This window comes from Cololabis saira, chromosome 16 (genome assembly GCF_033807715.1).
Source record: "Cololabis saira isolate AMF1-May2022 chromosome 16, fColSai1.1, whole genome shotgun sequence".
NCBI lineage: Eukaryota > Metazoa > Chordata > Actinopteri > Beloniformes > Belonidae > Cololabis > Cololabis saira.
The window spans coordinates 10,980,883-11,001,845 of NC_084602.1; the positions used below are offsets into that span (position 1 = coordinate 10,980,883).

At 39.9% G+C, this 20,963-nt stretch overlaps 1 protein-coding gene across 1 annotated transcript in view; it reads left to right on the forward strand.

Annotated features, from left to right (window-relative positions):
• Positions 1-20,963, forward strand: part of myt1lb (myelin transcription factor 1-like, b) — a 209,152-nt gene that overhangs the window by 63,338 nt on the left and 124,851 nt on the right. Inside the window, exon 2 of the mRNA XM_061743779.1 lies at positions 10,017-10,122. The gene's annotated coding sequence lies outside the window, so the exon portion shown is untranslated. The remainder of the gene's footprint in view (positions 1-10,016; positions 10,123-20,963) is intronic.

The window sequence follows — 20,963 nt, forward strand, 5'->3', positions numbered from 1 at the left end:
GCTGTCATTTTAAGAGGGAGGCAATTAATTAAGCAGTAAACAAAACATTTTCAAAGAGCAGCCATATCAAGAGTTTTTGCAATTTTTCTTTTTCCAAAACAACTTTCATGGTGTTCAGCCAGGCAGAATTTGCATACACAGTTTGTCTTTCTAAACTCTAAACACAGCTCAATGTAGCAGCAGCATCTGTCCCCAGGTGAACTCGGCCATGACGCCCTCACACACGATCCAGCTTAGGGACATGAGGAGCAGACACACGCAGGCAGGGTGCTCACTGCTGCACAGACACAAATAGAAGATGTAGGCTGCATCTGACACACCCAGAGAGTTTCTGAGTCACGATCAAAGCAAAGCGACTCTGTAGTGGTTCTAGATCAACATAAATTAGGATCAAAATGACATAATATAGGACCTTCAAAGCCCATTTCCACTCAAACAAAACCTAATTCCACACTTCACTTTCCACAGACCAACTCTGATTTCAGTCCCACCTTTGTTGGTTTTTCATCATAAATCATATTTCAGGGCAAAACTGGTTCCCGGAAAAATCCCTCCGGATGACGCATGGCGTTTTTTCCCCAAACAAGTTTACACTGTGCGATTTCAGCCGTCTCAGAGAAAAGATTCACAATTGTGGGAAAAATTGCCCATTTTTGCTCAAAAACGGTGGTGTGCATCTCACAGTGAGAGCTGAAGGATAGAACCATCTTGCGACCAAACAGGCCGCAACCCGCATGAAACTCAGAAATGTTACGACTGTCTACTGAGTTGCCAATGAAAATACAACTTGAAATAACAGGTTAATGCGACCCAGTGCAATTCCTTCACAAAAAGTTAATTATAAAACAAAGTATGCTTTATGAGACTGTAGTCTCAGAAGTCAATGCTATAAAAACTTTTGAAGTTGTAGCACATAATGTTGGTATCTGCAGCCTTGGACGCATCACGTGCAGTCTGTACACACTGCTCTTAACGTCTTACCCAAGATCAAGCAGATCGAAGTTGTACAGTGTGGCTTGCGTTGATCTTATGAGCCTGTATAAGTGTGAACCCCAGCCAAAGGGAGAGTCCAATTATCCTAAAGGCAGCTGAAAAGCCGCTTGAAGGGATTTATTGTCATTCCTGCTGCTTGACACTTGGCTGCGAACATCTCCAGAGAGAACTGAGATCTCCACCTGATGATGCCAACAGGACCACATCGTCTGCAAAAAGCAGAGATGAAATCCTGAGATGACTGAACCAGAACTCCTCCTCCCGTTGACTGAACCTAAAAAATTCTGTCCATAAAAGTTATGAACTGAATGATACAGAAAGGGCAGCAGAGTCCAACTCACACCTGGAACTAATCTCTTATTACCTGCAATGCAGATCAGACTCTAGGTTTGTTGAGGGACTGAGTAGCCTGTAGCAATGGACCCAGTACCCCGTATTCTTGGAGGACCTCCCACAGAGATGTCATAAAGGTTAGAGAGGAAAATGGTTTTGATAAAAAAGATAATTATCCCACTACTTGAGGACACATGTTCTTCATCTTAGCTTTTGTGCTACTTTTCAGTAAGTATTTTCTGGGGAAAAAAACCCTCCAATTGTATGAAAGTGGTAAAAAAAAAGGGTTATGGTATTTCTTTCGTTGGTTTTGTTGCATTACAGTTTAGACAGTGTGGTCAGTGGGGTTTGGAGGATTTGGATATTTTAGTTTAGGTTTTATATTGTGGATAATTTATTTTGGATTTATTTTATTGTGAGAACTTTCTGAACCTTTGGTTCCATCCAGCCTCAGAGAGTCCAATCTAAACAGTCCCCGTTTCTAAAATAAAAAAACAGTTTGATGTGGATTTGTACCAAGACAGCTGCCCTCTGCACAGATGGACAAATAAAGAGAATTATTTGGGTGTTTGCAGTGATGTCCACCTGGCAGGGTGAATATAAAAAGTGCCAGCTGGGTGTCTAATCAAACTGATCCTCAACCAGATCCCCAACTGCTTTCCAATAAACACATATTTGTGCACTTGCAGACATTCATTTGTGCTTTGCTTGTCAAGATATCTTGTTCTCTAGCTGCATAAATCACTTTTCTCTCTAACCTTTTCATTTGTCCTGTAGTAATTCTTGAAATCTTGAATGAAAGTAACTGAAGTCCAAGAAAACTAGGGGTGTAACAATATATCGTGCCACGAAATTTTGCGATACAAAAATGTCACAATACGTGTCGTGGAGGTGACAAAGTGTATCGCGATATAGGGTTATTAATATTAATCTATTGTGTTGACTAGAAACGCGGATCCGACCGCGACCGCGGCCGGACCGCGCGGACCTAAATCTTCCTCCGCTCAGAAGAAACTAGTCCCGCTTTGCAGTCCCGTTTTGAGGTCTGAACCTTTACTTATGTAAGTCTGGTGTAAAGTTAAGCCTTACCTTATTAAATTAAACCTTTTTGTGGTCGTGAGTAGGATAAACACGGAGACAACTTCTGCTAAGTTCCAGTGTACTTCAATGTCCCTCAACGACGTAGGATTTTAGAACATCAACACAGCACCTACTGCTGTATCACTCCGCCCAATCTAAAACATACTAATCACTACAGATTAACTGACTAGTGTAATTATAGTCCCTGATTTACAGAATATAAAGAATATATTTATAAAATAATGAACCCTGAATTAACAAAATAACCTTCTTAACAAAAATAAATCTCCTCTTACACTTATAAGGTGAGCATGAATCAATCTTTTTTAGGATGTAAAATTGTATGTATTTATTTACTTGTATTTATTTATTTAACTTTAGTTGTTAAATTTCTGGAAAAGAAAAAAGTCAAATCATACATGAGAGAAACTATTCAGTTTGTGGCAAAATATTTGTACTTGTATGAAACTGAAGATGCATAATGCAAACCTGACCTTTACTTTTAGTTCAGTTTGTGGAAAATGGTTGGCCTGGCTTTCTCTTTAAAACTTAAACAGTTATAAAGCATTACAAACTGTAACAATAGGGCAAACGCACAGCATTATTTTGTATTTTGTGTCTTTCAAATAAAAGACAATTTCCTCATGACTACCTCATTCAAGGTTGTTAAAAAAATACTGCTATATCGTATCGTATCGTTATCGTGACCTCAATATCGTGTATTGTACCGTATCGTGAGATTAGTGTATCGTTACACCCCTAAAGAAAACAAAGTCTAGTTACCTAGATTCAAGCCTTTAAGATCTACTGTATTTCTAAGATGTTTTTCTTTTTCTTATTGTTTTGTTTTAAAATGACATTATTTAAAAACAATATGAACCACTTAGCAAAAACATCTTTTGTGCTTGAGAATATATATTTGGGTGAATGAAGTTGCTACTAACTCACAAACTTTGAAAAAGGGCAGTCCATGTGTATATATATGGCTGTTCAGGATAACGTGATTATACCCATGTCAAAGTGCTGACTCTGAAACTCTGAGAAACAAAAATACAGCACTGTAGTCAGTTACGAGATTCTTAAAGAATGACAGACATTAGGGATTCCCAAACTCAAAGTACATTTCCTGAGTTGTAGAAGCGGGGAAAGAGAAAAGGAATCACTCAAGCCTCACGCCAATGCTGGCCATAAAGAAAATGTAAACGCTAATTTAAAGCGTTTACAAAATTACGTAAACGTTAATTTTATAATCCCTGCATTACATCTGAGAGTTTTAGTTTCTGTGTCGTCAGCCAACAAGAAACAGGACTCTAGCTCAGGCCACACCATTTTAAAGAATACTTAACAAATGCAAAAACAGTTTGGTGAAACCTTAGTACATCCTTAGAAATTAAGAGGGAAGGTTGTAGCAGGGGTTGATAATCAAAAACACGTAATTGATCATCTGCAAGTGGGAGCAACTCTGAAAAGCAGATATCTTTGACAGTTTGGTGTTTTGAAGCATTCAGGTCAATGTCAACAATGCTGTGAGGTAAAGATATCAGTGATCTTAGAGAAGCAATGTTTCTGCACTTCAGTCTGGGCAGAGTTACGAGACCATTTCCAAACTATTTATAGTCCATCATTAACAACTAGAAAAACATTTAAGACATTTAAACCTTCCCATGATTGAATATCTTGGGAAGATCGAAGTGGACATCCAAGCCATTTTACCCCAAGATAAGTTTGTAAAATGCTGGGCAAATTGTGAAAAACCTAGGAGCTACATCGAAGATGCTGAAAGTATGGTTTCTTTGGGTGGACTGTCTGGTGAAAACCCTTTGTCTCTAAAAACAACATGGCAGCACGATTGAGCTTCAGAAAACTGCAACTAACCTGACCAGCAGACTTCTGGAAGAATGTCCTCTGGACAGATGAGACCAAAGTGGAGAGTGTTTGGTCTTCATATCCAGAACCATGTTTGTAGAAAACCAAACGCAGCATTTCCGCAGAAACCCCCCATACCAACTGCCAAGCACGGTGGTGGAGGGATGATGGTCTGGGACTGTTTTGTAGAGACAAAAGCTGGAGACCTTGCAGCTTCTGAATGGACTTTGAACTCCCGTTTATGCTAATTCACATTCAACATACTTTATTAATCTTAGAAAATAATTAAACTAAGACCAGAGGATTGTCTGGTATACAAAACCTGGGTCACGTGACAGGAAATGATCCCAAACACAGCAACAGATCTACATCAGAATTATGAAAAATAAAAGAATCAAAGTTTTCGGAAGACATGGTCCAAGTCCAGACCTGAAACTGGCCGAAATGCTGCGGTGGTATCTTCAGAGAGCTGTGCAACAACAAATGTCTGCAAACATCAATGAATTGGATGTGATGTGAAATGGGTTAAATTCCAGCATAAACCATCACCAACAATACGCTTAAAAACACAACTGATAATAAGAGGGGCTTTGCAGGTGTTCCTGCTATTAATCAGCACATTTTCAGATGTAAATCAGAGACACATTCAAACTTTAATATATGACAAACATTGGTGAACAAAGAATTCAAATTCCTTGCAACAAAGTTGAGATGCTGTATAAAATATGTTTAAAAGCAGATTGCGATGATTTAGAAAACCCATAAACTCATATTTTATTTTTTAGTAAAACATAGAATTCATATCAAATGCTGAAAATGAGACATTTGGATGAAAGAATATTTTTCAGTAGAATGGCAGCTACACATCTCAAAAAACTTTAACTAAAGATGGGAAGAGGTTCAGAAATCTGTGAAAGACTGATTAAACCGTGAAACAGTTTTAAAATCACGTCCTTCCGTGTCAAATAGCAGACTTTGAATAGCTCCTCCTCTATAGCATGTAATGTAATCAAAAGATTCAGGGAATATGGAGAAATCGGTGTGCATGAGGCAGTAAATCACTGCCTGAACTCAGGAACACTTCCAGACCAAATTAATGCATTCTAGTTTTATGTAGTTATTTTTCTCATTAACTAATGTCATATTTTCAGGGTACATATTGGTGGTTTTCATGTAAAAACAAAATCAATTTTAGTGCCAATCTTATGAGGTGACTTACAGGGTTGAAGATATTTTATCTACAGACACGAAGAGTACAATATAAGTTAAAGGCTCTGTCGTGTGCAGCGGAGTAGGGACCCGCCTGTCACCTCACTCTGAAATCCATCAAACATGTATCCCTGCTCCATCTACAACACGAGCGTGTTCAGGCCACAAAATCTCAGCTGCTTCTTCATCCCCTCGGAGTGCATGGGTATAAATGTGTGTCCAAGAAGCAACAAGCGCTGAAAAACAACACAGGATATGGAAACGAGGGAGCAGGAGCAGCTGAAGAGAGATCTCATCTCGGCTTGTGTATGTACATCTCTGGGAGAATGTAGGTCAGGCCGCCTCAGTCACCCTCAAAGCTCGGGAAGGAGACGACTGTGTGGATGTGCACACATGAACAAAGCATGTGTGTCTGGTGTATTATGTGTTTCTTTGTGTGCTCTTTTGTCCTCATGTGTCATATGTCTGTTTCTGTTTATGATCAGTGTGATTTTCAGGGGTCACAGCTCTGCTGGAATGATTATTTCCCTCTCCTTTTGACACCCTAAGGTTGTCTCTGCATCGTAGAGACACGAGACCTTGCATTAAGATTCAGGAGCCTGCAATGATCGAGGACTCTTAGTCTTAGTATCTTGGCAAGCCTCTCGTGGTGCTATAGTTAGAAAATGTCAAATTTTTGCATATCTGAGGAACTGTCTGTTCCTAATAAAATTAATATTATTCACGATTCCTTGGAGTTCATGAAGTCTCATGCATTCCTAGCAACTGAAACCTTACCTACCGACTGTGCTGATGAAAATGTATTAAAGGAATTTTGGCAAGATAATCTGTTTGCAAGTTACAAGCCAGTTTGTGGACATGGTCCAGAGTTAGTCGTGGGTCTTCATCTGTGGACTATAGGGAGGAGTATAATTCAACAATGCCAAGATCTCATGCATCAACTAAGCTAACAATCTGACATTAGGTATACCAGGCTTCAGCTGTAGGCTGCACCTAAAATGTCACAATGTCTGACTTTTAAAAACAGGATTTTAATATCTGATCAAATTATAATTACAATGACCTGTGCTCATAAAACATCATAGACTCATTTGTAATAGCATGACGCGTGACTGTCCAGAATATGAGACAAACTTTATCATTACATGCATGCGCACAAAAGCATCATTAAATACAACTCTCTCTCTCTCTCTGTGTGTGTGTGTGTGTGTGTGTGTGTGTGTGTGTGTGTGTGTGTGTGTGTGTGTGTGTGTGTGTGTGTGTGTGTGTGTGTGTGTGTGTGTGTGTGTGTGTGTGTGTGTGTGTGTGTGTGTGTGTGTGTGTTTCAAACACATTCGAAGGCCAGCTCCTTTGCTGGCTGCTGTCTGCCTCTGTCCTTGGTGCTGAAACTTGCAGCCTGGAAAGAACCTGAACAGCATGGCTGAGATATCATAAACACCCCCATCACACAAGCTGCACACTGGTGTGTAGAATTCTGTGTGCTGTGTTTGTCTTGCTCTCATTCGTTCATCTCTTGCTCTCTCTCCCCCTTTCTCTCTCTCACTCTCACACACTCACACACACACAGACACACACACACAGGCACGCACACACAGACACACACACACAGACACACACACCAAGCTACTGTGGGCTGTGTCCTGAAGAAGTCAGAGGGCTGTGATTTGTCATCAGCCTCAACATGAAGACCTTCATCAGAGGACAGACCCATGACTTACAGGCTGATTCCAAACACACAAAGGCCAAGGACGTGCATGTTTGAGTGAATGCATGTGTGTATTTTATGATAATGTTCAAAAGATAGTACCCCTTCTTTTAATGCTTTCATTTATGTAAAATCCAGCTAAAAATCTGAAGATCGCTATGGGTCTTGGTATCAGACAAATACAACCCTAGACAAACTGACATGATAGATCCCCCCCCCCCCCTCCCCCCCCCCCCCCCCCCCCCCCACACACACACACACACACAAAACTAAAACAAAAAGAAACAAAACACACGTAGTACGGGCAACACTAAATACAGCTTTACTGCACCCGTAGGCTTTAAGAGTAAAGTAGCAGCCAGGTGCTGCAAATGATCCTCCCTTTGTGACTTGACCATCACCACTAGGTGTACAAACCTCTGTAAAAGCAGATGTTTTATCAATCTCGAGCAAACACTATGCCAAGATGGAAAAAAAACCTCCTCAATGGTCTTCGAGGGGCAATTGTTGCTGTAAATTAATCTGGGAAGGGTTATAAAATAATTTTCAAGCAATTTGGGGTTCAGAGTTCTAACATGAGGAAGATTATTTACATGTGAAAAGCAATGAAGATGATTGCAGGTTATCCCAGGAGTGGTAATTTCCCAATTTTTCCCCAAAGATCAGAACATGCAAAGAAAAAAAAGCCACATGTTACGCTTAACAGGTCTTTCTGTCCATATGAAATGTTCAAGTCCATGACAGGACAATTAGAAGAACACTAAAAAAGTCAGAACGGGCACCGGTTTCTTTTTTGTTTTTTTATTTATTTTTTTATTTGGTGTGTTTTGAAGAGGTTTCCAGAATGAAACCTCTTCAAGCGAAAGGCTTTTAAAGAACATGGAGGCATGACTGATGATCCCAAAACTGCATCTGAACAAACCTGTAGACTTCTGGAACAATGTCCTCTGGTAAGATGACATCAAAGTGGAGATATTTGCTTTTAATGTCCAGAACCATGTTTAAAGAACACCAAACATTATTTCGACAGAAACACCTCATAGCTACTGTCAAGCACGGTGGTGGAGGAGTGATTTATTTGGGGCTGTTTTGCAGCCGCAGGACCTGAACAGATATTGAGTAGACCATGAACTCCTCTGTATACCAGAGTATGCTAGAGAAAAATAGGATTCCATTTGTTCAGAAGCTACAACGTCGTCTAAACTGAGTAATGTGAGAGGAAGTGATTTCAAAGACAGAAAATCTACATTAAAATAGATCCCAAATAAAAGAATCGAGACTTTAGAATGGTTTAGTCAAATTCAGGACATCAATCCTGTTGAGATCGCGGTTGATTGATCACAACCGAATCTGAAATTGACTGAAACTTACATGTAATGATGGGAGCTTAATAGAGCTGTGGATAACAGAAAAGTTCATTGAGTTTTTTTTGCACAACAAACCTCAATGAACTCAAGCAACATTGTCAAGGAGAATGGACCAAAACTTAGTATAAGCCACATTTTTTTCTTTTGGATTATAAATAATAAAGTTATATATTGTTTGAGGTTGTATTTGCATAATACTAAGACCCACAGTGATCTGATGATTTCCATTTAGTTTTTTTTCCACACACAAAAAAAAATGAATTTTTGTACGTGACTGAAGTAGAAGTGGATTTAATTCAATCTCACGTTAGCCAGAAATCTCATTCACAAAACCTTCATTGGATTTTATCACATATAGTTTAGAAGCAGCGGAGTATTTTACCTTTTCAGCCACTTTTGATCTAAAAATTATTCAGTTTCATTCAGACGAAGTGCCACTTATGAAATTCATTTTGACTTTGTTTTATTCCTTTTTTATGAAATTGCGTTCATGGTGCTCTGGTGGCTGTAATCAAATACAAACTAGCCTTTGATGCATTTTTTAATGAAACAAAAGACAGCAGGGCTGCAGCCGTAAAATGAAAAGTGTCCCATTGTTTCACATTAGGATTTCCTGATAAAAGCGATCTTTAAAGTCGTTTGCCCTCTCCCCGTCGCAGCACACTCACGCTGCTTCCATGCTCACTGAGCACTGCACAGAGGGAGCTTAGAAAAACAAAGGTGACGAAGGCCAGGTGAAGACCTCTGCTGGTTCAACGTGAAGTCATTTTCCATAAAAGCAGATTCGAGCTGAGCCTGTGCTTCTGTTTGTTCTGAGGAAGCATCTTCTGGTTTTATTTAAGCTTTGAGAAAGAACGACTGTGGTCTGCATGTGTTAGGGGCCGTCTGGTGGGCTCCCTAGGGGGACCCTCTTTCTTTGTGCTCCCCATACACCATCAACACCTCATCTGTTGTCTGCCATTCATTCTCTCAATTAGCAGCAGCAGATGGGGAGAAACATGCAGATATCCTGGCAGTGTTCACTCACACCTCCATCTCCTCTGTCTTTACCTCTCCTGCTTCTAAAGTTATTTTTTGACAGCGTGGGACAGAGAGCCCTTTTCCTCGGTCCTCTCCCTCCTCCTTGCTCTGCTCCTCCAGCTCAGCGAAGGATGGAGAGCTGAGGAGAGAAATCATGGAGGCAGGCATGGATCATTAGCTATATTTGTCCCCACTTCCTGCAGCAGATGATAGATCTATCTAATTACTCCATGTTGCCAAGCCTATCGCGCAGCACAAGCCGCCGTCGTTATGCCAGGAATCAGCGTTCACTTTGGTGTGTGCCGCATAGCTGATGCTATATGACTATTCATGAGCCTGGAGTCAAAGGAGAGGAGTGAATCTCAGATCCTTGTCAATGGCTGTGTGACACTGGGATTGTTCTGGAGATGGTTGTGATGATGTATGTTCTCCTCTCTGTGTAGAAAATGAGTTTGGAGGACATGTGGTGAGCCGTTCCCCTCCAGCTGAACGTCACGGTGGAAGACCAGGTCCAGACCAAAGTGCTATCTGAAGCCCGGAACATTTCAGGTAAAGTTCCTGCCCTTTCACTTTCCACTGGTTAAACACAACACACTACATTTGACAGTGGATTCTGGTTAAGTTTTAATAATTTAGCTGTCTGAATAGTATTAGGCCACATTTATAGTAAAACTTTTATCTCTTCGTCAACAGCCAGTAATTGGATTTAGTTGACTGAGATGTAAAGTGTGAAAAGTTTCCATTCAGCTGTAAGCAGAAAACCTGCAGAAACACATATGAACTGTTTTTACCAAATACCTGAAAACCACAGAGCAGCACCTGACGGGTAGCACAGACGGTGTGCAAACCTGTCTCACGTCACCAAATGAAGCAAAGAAGAAGAGTTGAAGAAGAAATTACCAACCAACACAGTTAGAGGACATTTTACGGCAAAAGGAATGATATACTTGTTTGTAAAACAAAGAAGAGTTGGCAGACTTTGTTGCAGCTGCAGAGTGGACGTATGAAGAGCTGTTGAGGTCAGATTTAACCTCGCTCTGCAGCTGCAAACAAAATCTACCAACTCTTGTTTTTTCTTTCTAAAAGTAGATAAACATTTTCAACATGAAATGTCCTTTAACTCTCTTCTTGATTTTCTAAAAAAAAATGTTGATTGGTAAACTCTTCTTCAACTCGCCTTCTTCTTAAATTATTGAGGTGAGACTGGAAACTCCCAGGTCAGCTAACCCTGCTGCTCGTTGGCAAGGCAAGTATTTATATAGCACGATTCAACAACAAGGTGATTTTAAAGTGCTTTACAGAGACATTAAAACATCACATAAATAAAAACTATGATTTAGAATTTAATCAAGAATAAAGAAAAAAGAACAATAGATAAAAACAGTAGTTAAAACATATGCAAGTTTTGAAACTCGAGCCAACTGGATTTAAATAAACTGAGTGTTAGGTGGCACGGTGGCGCAGCTGGTAGTGTAGCCGTCTCACAGCAAGAAGGTCCTGGGTTTGATTCCCGCCGGGGACGCTGTGGGCGCTGAAGTGCGTGTTAGTTCCCCCATGACTTCAGTGCCCATACCCTGGTGGGGTTGGTGTTCCTTGGTAACTAATGTGAGCTACCCTCACAAAAACATGCAACAGTCCTGGGCTCTACATGCCCCCTCTGGCCAACTGGGGTGCCAGATGGGGTTGGGGGGATATATATATATATATGTATATATATATATATATATATATATATATATATATATATATATATATATATATATATATATATATATGTATATATTATATTTGTATTGCTATTACCAACAGTCAAGCTGGAAAATGTATTTATCAGCATTTTTATTGTGCTGCTAAATAGTGGAACTCTCCATCTGACCCCAAGCAGACAGCGTTCTGACTCACATGCGACTGTAAACGTAACCTGTAGTGATGGTTCAGTTCACTTTGACTGTTAAAGGACAACAAACATGTCAAAAACATCAGCTGAGGGGAAACCCTTTAAACTGAGCCACGAGCAAAGTGTGAAATATACAGTTGCAATCTGGCACAATCGTAATGAAAAGTCACCTGGGATCAGTTCAGTTCCATCAACCACATGGTAAGTAGCTGCGAGATCACTATCTGCTGGCACACGCAGCTAAACGGGCTGCAGCGCACAGTAACATACACGTCACTTACAGTTGGGTCATGTTCTGGGTCTCTGGAAAGCGCCTAGAGACAACTTCTGTTGCAATAGACGCTATATAAATGAAATTGAAATGAATTGAATTGAAAAGTTGACACTTGCTGGTATGACATTGTTAAGACCGTTTCCTGCTTTTTGTCTTATGTTCTTTTATGTGTGGCTGTTGTGAAGCACATTCTGTCTTTAAACCATGAAAAGTGCTGTACAAATGAACTTCACTTACTTACTAAAAGTATACAGAGTCATAGTTTCTGCTAACATGTTGTTTTAGCACTTTGCAACCTTACAGTTTCACTTTGCAACATTCTCTCTTGTGAAATGGATCTTAAACTCCTCCCACTCTCAGGCGTAACGCACCAAACCAATCATACTGATTTGGGGGCGGGTTTTATATAGTGTCTCATTCAGAAGTGTCCAAAAGCCACATTTCAAAACCGCCGAGTAATAACGTTTTTGATCAACAAGATCAACTGCAAACACGCCAGGAGTTAAGCCTGGTTCATGCATCGCAGCGACCCCACCTGACACGGTGATCTTCTCCTCAAGCTCTCAGTCCTCATAAAATGTTGTTTTTTTTTTTCATTTGTAGCAAAACGCATCAGTTCCAAGTGACATCTTTCTCCTCCAAGCCTTCTCTGTAAAACTGCTCCCTGCCACCACGGACCAGCTGGGAAACTGTCCCATTGTGTTCAAATCACAGTTTTTCTCACTCAAACCATTTGGAGGAGCACGCAGCTGGCTGTCACCCGGCAGAGATGCTTTCCATGCGAGTTAAGGATCTCTCCCCAGGTTTAAGCCACTCTGCCCTGGTCATTCTTACTCTGACTGACATTCTTGTTCAGCGCCCGTGCAGTCGCCACCACGGCAATCCCTTCACACTAATTCAGATGCCTTAGCATCAGTCTGGCACACGTTTACTGCCACTACATGATGCAGCTGTAAATACCTGTTAGCACTGAAACATGATAATGCCAGCAAAGTTCTGGTCTCTCTGGTGCATGCATGCATGTGTGCATGTGCGTGTTTGTGTGTGCGTGTGTGTGTGTGTGCGTTTGAATGTGTGTGTGTGTGGCAGAGGGTGGAGTAGGACGCCATATGCCTGAAAACATTCCCCCAAACTTCAAGGTGAAAACAAAGGGAAACTGATAACGGTAGGAATTGTTTTGACAGATGTCTGAGCACCCCTAAACCCCCACTACTGAAATGGGAACCACACACACACAATACACTCACACCTTCTCAGAATGCTTTTTGCCGTGTTTAGTGAAAATTACATAATCACCGCATCTATTACAAGTTCCATCCCCTGGAACATCCAGATCCTCTTTCATGAAGCAGCAAAAACACCTTATTTCTGTATCCTTTCTTTTTTGTTTTGTAGCATTTCTGCATCCTGAATAAAGATGGAGATGCTCTAATAACAGACGGAGCCACTTTAATTTCCAAGGCAAGACGTTTGCATTTTATTTTCTATTGATGCAGCCTCTTTGATCGATGCAAGCACACATACCATCTGAGCTGCTGCTTCCTATACATGCTGAATTAAAGTTTATTCCACTTTCCATTCACACGTGTTTTCAAAGGAGAGCTGAGAGCTCATTTTTAAAAAGGGAATCATATATTTGGGATCTTTTGGTTTGCATTATTTAAAACAGGATACACTTTCATTCCATCCAAGACCCGTTTTCTAAAAGTGACTAATCTTACAGAATATGGCTCTCTGGTATGGCTTATAAGATTAGAATTCATGGATGCAAATTACAAAACGCAAAGCACTGTTCTACCAGATTTAGACTCATATCAGAATATGAGGTAAAAAAGATTTTTGTACAAAAAGGCTTCTAGCTTGGACTAGAGTTCAAATAACCCCAGTAGATGTGAAATAAAATAGTTCATTGTCCCAACAATAATGAAGTGCCTCAGCTTTGGTAAATACTCTGTAATATTCAGAATCTGTAACAGCAGATCCACAAGACAACTGGGCCAACTGAACACAGCCATTACAATTCACAATTATGATGGAGAACGTCAGTGAAGTCCCGGAGTTAAGAGCAACTTAAAGCTCTTTCAGCAACAGTGGCTTCACAAGCTCTTCCAGGATCTCTGGATCAGAGCTGCTCAGCGTTCCGGAGGCAATTCTGGATCACTCCCTTTTCCAGAACTTCCCTTATTGTTTATTTGTAAGAATCCCCAGTAACTATGCCCTTAAACACAGCTAGTCTTACTGGGGTCCACATTAAAAAACTGTCTTCACCAAATATTTCAGTCACCCACCGCCTATGTGACTATGATAATAATTATAGTCATGTTCCCTTTTTTACTGTAGATGCGTTGGTTCGCTATGTTTTGGTAAAGCTTGTGCGCACTGTCAGCTGTTCTTCATGCAGGGGAGGGGCAAGTGATTTCTTAAGGGAGAACCCCCGCACCCGGCACCCCCTGGCAAAAACGTCTTCCTGCGCGCCTGACCTTACCCTGTCCAGTATTTATATATATCTTTATAAGTGTGTGTATGTGTATGGTATCCTATACATATGATATTCCAAGGTGTTTCTTAATTTGCTTTTTGAATATTGATTTCTGTGTTAATTTAGTCATAGGCAGTGGTAAAGAATTTTTATTTCTATATTCTACTGTATTCTTCAGAAAATTTAGTGTTTGGGCTTAGGAAGTAAAAACTGGCCCTTTGTTGCCTGTCTAGTGGCGTATGAATATGACTCTCAGTCTTAACTGATTGTACTGATATAATGGAGTTTTAGATTGTAAAACCTTCCATATTGAAAACAGAAGTGCAGCATTCATTCTGTCCTTAACTTTTAACCGTTGTAGACTGAACTGCTTCAACTCTGACACATTTATAGCATTGCACATTCCTCCTTGACAAACTTCAGGCTGCATTAGTTTGGAGAGTCTCACCAACAGAGAGGTTTCCAGTTCCAGTTGTGTCTTCAAACACCTAGCTCCTCCTGGTGGGTTCTTCTTTACCTCATTGAAGATTCTGCATTGTGACTTTGGGGTCATGTTGGCTGGATGTCAACTTCCAGGAACTACAGGACTAAACTGTCTTCAATTTTAGACAGTTTAACAGTTTATCAACCAAAAATAGCTTCCAACCACATCTCCAAACTAATTTCATTACTTGAACTCCAGGTGTGTAGCTTTTGTAAATAAATTAGTATGTGGGTTCGCTTATTTTTTCTTCAGTATGTTTAATGGATTTGTTCAATAAATAAAATTATTAACGATTATTATTAGCATAAGCACATTTGTGCATCTATAATTGATTTAGTTACAGATCAGATCACATTTTATGAAAAATTTATGCTGGACACCAGTAAATTCAATATTTTGCCACAGTAAATGTCACAGATGCTGGATAAATGAAAATAAGAAACAATGAGCATTGGCGTAATCAAACAAATATTGTCCAGAACATATCAAAGGAGCTGCAGGTTTTGGTGAAGCATTTTTATATTAACAGGTTTCAACACATGTGTATGTTTTAGAAAAAGAACATTCTGACTACCACAATGCAGGGTCTGTTTGCTCAAGTGTCCAACCACTGGAGGTGGGATCATGATCATGACTCTGCAGTTATTCATCTGGGCTCGGAACACCATCGATCCGGGGCCTAATTAAGACATAGAGGGAGGAGAAGTGGACCTCATCCTAATCCTCAATAAGCAGGCTAACCTTCATTACAGCCATGACATTTTCCCAGGGGATTCTAAGACAGAGAAAAAGCCAGACAGAGTAGGGAGGAGCTCTCAAGTGCATGGTGAACAACAGAGTGTGTTTGCTTGGCTCTAACTCCCACAGAAACTGGAAAGAACTATTGCTGCTGTTCCTGTTTCCTCCTGCTGCTGGATTCACTGGTTCTTGGGTCAGCTCTGAAGCAGGCGTGCCTTGAAATTAGGACTTTAAAAAAGATTGACAGCATCAGATGGGGATCAATAGTGATTTATTACCTTTTGGTGGGTGAATGCAGGTGCATGGAGGCAACCTCTGTGAAGGAGCAAGCTTGAGTTTCAAAACGTGATTAGGTTTTAACTACTGATTTATCTATTGTTCTTTTGTCTTTCTTTCTTTTTGTTTAAATATTAAATCATGCTTTTTATTTAATTGATGCTTTAATGTCTCTGTAAAGCTTGTTCAATCACCTTGTTGTTGAGCCTCTGTGTCACCCATCAGGATTTGGATTTGTGTTCAGTAGTTCCACCAAAGTGGGAGTGTTTCTAACCCAAAAATGTGGACACTACAGGAATGCACAGTTTAGCAAAGCGGATTGTCAAGCATAACCTACAACTAGAGCTGGGTATCGATTCAAATGTCAAGAATCGATTCGATTCCGATTCTTAAGATTCAGAATCGATTATCACCATTTGATTCGATCCGATCCGATTCGCCTGGATTATATGGCTGTAAAATAACTATTGAAATAATAATTTCACAATAATTATTGTGAAATAACTAAGAAATAAATAACTCAAATAGGCATTTCAATATCCATTTAAAGTGCAAATAAAAAAGAAATTGCAACAGCTCAAGCAGTAAACAAATTATTTTAGCTTGTCTGATTTATTCTGTCACCAGACACACAGCTTTCCATGAAGCACCCGGCATTTTTCAGGTATTTCATGACAAACCGTGTCCGATAACAGAGAAACCAAACAAGCCATAGTATAATAACATAATAACATTTAGAAATTTAAGCTGAAATGTCCAGCATTTTCTCTAAAAAAAAGTTAATTTAGTTCAGGAGTTTTCAAAACTACTGGGACTACTGGGATTAAAGTTCACCAGGCAAAAATGTAATGATGAAAAAAAAAAAAAAAATATATATATATATATTTTTTTTTAATAAAAAAAAAAAATCGATCTTTAGACATACAAATCAATTTTTAGGAATTAATAGGAGAATCGATTTAGAATCAGAAAATCGATTTTTTTCAACACAGGCTTACCTACAACCTACAAAGATACAATACTTTATCACCTATTTTATTTCAGACAAGACCATCACTTACAAAACAGCTTGATGACACCTTAACTGAAGACATCGCATGTAGCTTCAGCAGGTAAAACAGCTTAAATCTGCAGACGACATTAATAAAGCTGGCTGTAAAAGTTCAGTAGAAGAAATGCTCCGTCACAATAGAAGAGATGCTGCTTCACACTAGAGGAATCACATCTTCATAGTAGAAGAGATGCTCCTTTACATTAGAAAAGATGCTGCTTCAAAGTAGAGGACATGATCCTTCACAGTAAAACAGATGCTCTTCAACTTTTTTAAGGGATTCTGTAAAATTTTGACATGATGAAGCATGAAGCCCTCACCAGATGAGATTAGCCTTTTTGTTTGACGTGGATTGTACAACTGCCCAATAATGACAATATAAACTTCCACACATCCCCAAAATGTTCTTAATAACATGTAATGACTTGTACATTTAGATTATATAGATATAAATATGTAAAGTGAGAGGGAACAAGCTCATATACAAATACAAACAAAGCACTATCTACTCATATCAGGTTACTTTGTTAGCCATTAGAAGTGTTAGAGTACAGCTCTATCTACTTCCTAATTAACATCGTGCATACATTCATACAATACAGCCAAATAAAAATTTAGTATTAAAGATAACTACTTAAATGTTCTATATAAAGTGAATTTTTCTATGTAACAAGACAAGTTCACATCCATTTGGTTTCACCACCTTGATGGAATACAGCAAATTAATGTTAATGTAAATTAAAAGTAAATATGCATACCAATTGTTCTTACATAGTTGTATGTATTTGTTTCTAGGAGTTTTCTCGCTCATTCTATTGCATTGTTTTCTATTACGAGGTAAATGTTGAAGTATAAACCTGCAAATAAGAGCATTTTTGCAGTTGTTAGTTTATTTTGCCACTTGTACTCGGTAGTGATATCCACTCAAAGTGAAAAGGTTAATCTTACCTAGCAGGAGTGTTGACCGGCTGGATTCTTGGATGCAAAGAGAAAAGACACTACTCACCCTCTTACTTATCTCAGGGGGCAACCTTACCTAATTCGGCAAATTGACTTAATTCCCAAAAATGTTGAGCATCTCTGTAATACATTTTGCAGTCCCTCCTTTGCTGTTTCCGCTCTGTCTGCAGTGTGTCCCCTCAATGAAAGTCAGATGTGTTAGAGTCTAAAGTTTGTTCCTGCTGCAGGAAATACTTGGTTTGCTTCCAATTTATGGGCCATCACACACATGTTCTCCTTCACTGAGACAAGAAATGGTTTAAACTTTCACCCATCTGCTCTCTGCTTCGCCCCTCTCCTACATCTGTGATATCATCTCAAATCTATCTGGATTTGGGGTCTCTAATTTGATATTTAATGTTGCTTGGACTTTGGAAAGTCAATCAGCTGTTGCCACCTGAAACAAAGCTTCCCTTTGTCAACTTATAATAACAAATGTCATTGTGCAAAATGAAACAACAAAGGTTTATGCACAGCCGGAAAACTGTCTGCCTTCCTTTTGAGATGATGTCCATCCTTTATTATTATTAGGGCCAGAGCACTGACAGTGCGAAGGCCCTATTGTATCTGTAGGAATTTACCTTGTTTTTTTTTCCTTCTTCCGACAAAATTAGGGCCTTTTTTCCCCCTAAACGTGCCCCAAAAGTCACCAAATTTTGCACGCAAGCCAGGCCTGGCGAAAAATTTGATATTAAATGGTTTGCATTAATGGGCGTGGCCTAATGGCTCAACAGCGCCACCTAGAAAACTTCGTGCCTCAAGCACCACAATACGGTTTGACGTACATGCACGAAAATCGGTACACACCTGTATCATGTTGCAACTTAAAGAAAAGTCTCTTGGCGGCATGGCCGAAACCGAACAGGAAGTCAGTCATTTTGAATTACTCGTGTAATTTTGGCGCAATTTATGCCATTCATTCGGCAGTTAATGCAGCCCGAACCGTAACGTGCACCGAGGTGTGTTATACGTCAAAATGTGCGTCTCGATCCTGCGATGATGGGCATTTCTTTCTCAGTCAAAAGCGTTACCGTGGCAACGATAGACGCCAAAAAGCACGCCCCCCTTTCATCTGATTGGTCCATATTTGATAGTTCCTACTTTCTGCCATAACTTTTGAACGGTTTGACATAAAGACTTGTGGGTGGTGTCATCGGACATGGTTTTGAGTACTTTTTAGCAGTAATGCTAGTTTCCACCCGCAGTCCCCACAAACAACCAGACACACTCACACTCACACCTACAGGCAATTTAGAATGATCAATTAACCTAGCATGCATGTTTTTGGACTGTGGGAGGAAACCGGAGTACCCGGAGGAAACCCACGCAAGCACGGAGAGAACATGCAAACTCCACACAGAAAGGTCCTGCTGGGCCTGGGAGTCGAACCGGGAACCTTCTTGCTGTGAGGCAACAGTGCTAACCACTAAGCCACCTTGCTGACCTTAATTGGTGCAAACTAGCCCCGCCCCTTCATCTGATTGGTCGATATCTGATACTTTCTACTTTCTGCCATAACTTTTGCATGGATTGATAAAGAGAGTCGTGGGTGGTGTCATCTGCTTAATGTCCAGGCCTGAAGAATCTACATGCAAGTCATACAAGCTTCCACTGCAGCCTGAACGTGCACAAGGGTGCGAGGGCCCGTTCATCGCTGCTTGCATTTAATTATTATTGTTTACAGAAGTTAAATAAGAACAGGAATGACTCTTAGGGTTACACAGTCAAAGGAAAAAAGCACAACCTCAAACTAATGAACAAAAATTGAAGCGGCACCCACATCCAGTGACTGATGTGGATCCTTGTACTTCAGTACAAAAACAACAGGTTAAAAAAGAAACGTCTCAAAGCTAGGATTCACAGGTGGTGACAGAATTTGATCGTATTCAGCAAAATGTTCTTTTGTGTGAAAGCCGTAGAAGGCAGGATACCCGATTATTGTTTTTTTATTTTTTTTGTTTGTTCCTTTTTTTACGTATAAAAGAGCTTTAAGAAAATCTACACATGTAAAAGTACTTTTCTTCTACTTTGAAGTGGATAACGAATGTTGAAGGGATACCATCACTCCAGCTCATTGTTCCAACGAGGCTTTGATGAAAACAGAATAATGTTGAGTCCCTCATGGCTTGACTAGTTGCGTTTGTGTTTTCTTTTGATTCTTTTAAAGGCATGATGTGTCTTCTATCGCCACAGAAACTAAAATTACCATACTTTTAATGTATCGATAGGTATTTTGGCTCTTTCTCCACTTCTCTACCCACAGACACCAGCAAACTCCCCCTCACTAATGTCACAATGCTGTAGGTCGCTCCATCCTAACCACACCAATAAGATTTACAAGGTATCCCAGCGTTTCATCATTTTATTTTTCTACTGTTGAAACATTTATGGGCATTCATAAAGAAACACACCATTAGAGCTGAGGGGCTCTACAGTAAAGTATGCATGGTGTTAATAAATCATGTTTAATAAAACGAGACATCTAAACACGGCCCCCCTCATCATCCAAACCCAACGAGTATGAATATTTAGAGGTGACTGGACCCAACAGAACAACATTAAGAGGTTGCAACAATTTACAGACTGTTGTTAAGGTGAGGAACCGACCTTGAGAGGGAAATCTAGGTCTCCCATACATGAAAGATAAGAGGAAGATGGGATAGACTTGACTTGACATAGAAAGATCTACAAAAGTGCAGCTGGTGGCTAAGATGCTGACCCAGTTGTTTTTCTGGTGTTAAAGTTCAATAAAATAACTGAGCGCATCCCCCAACAGTGGGCACTTTGCAGTGTTTTTGAAACAGTATTTCATCATTTTATTGGTCCTGGACAAATATGAGTCTTGCCAGAATTTGCTTTTGTATAATGTTTTGACAAACTAATATCACGCTTGTATTATAATCATCATACCCATGTGCTGTATTATAAAGATGGGCAGCATTGACTGGTGATCGTCAATGGCTTGAGTCAAGACAGCTAGACCTCCTTCTCTTGGTTCTTGAAGACGTTTCATTTTCCACCCAGAAGCTTCTTGAGTTCAGACTTCCTTGTGGGGAGTCTTTAACGCATAAAAAAATGATGGAGGTCAAATCGCCTCCTGTCACTTCTGTGGGCCGTCGCAGGGTTCTGTCCACTGTCGGTTTTTACCTGGTTTTGGTAACGTGAACCAAGGAGGGAGTGGTTGTGAAACTG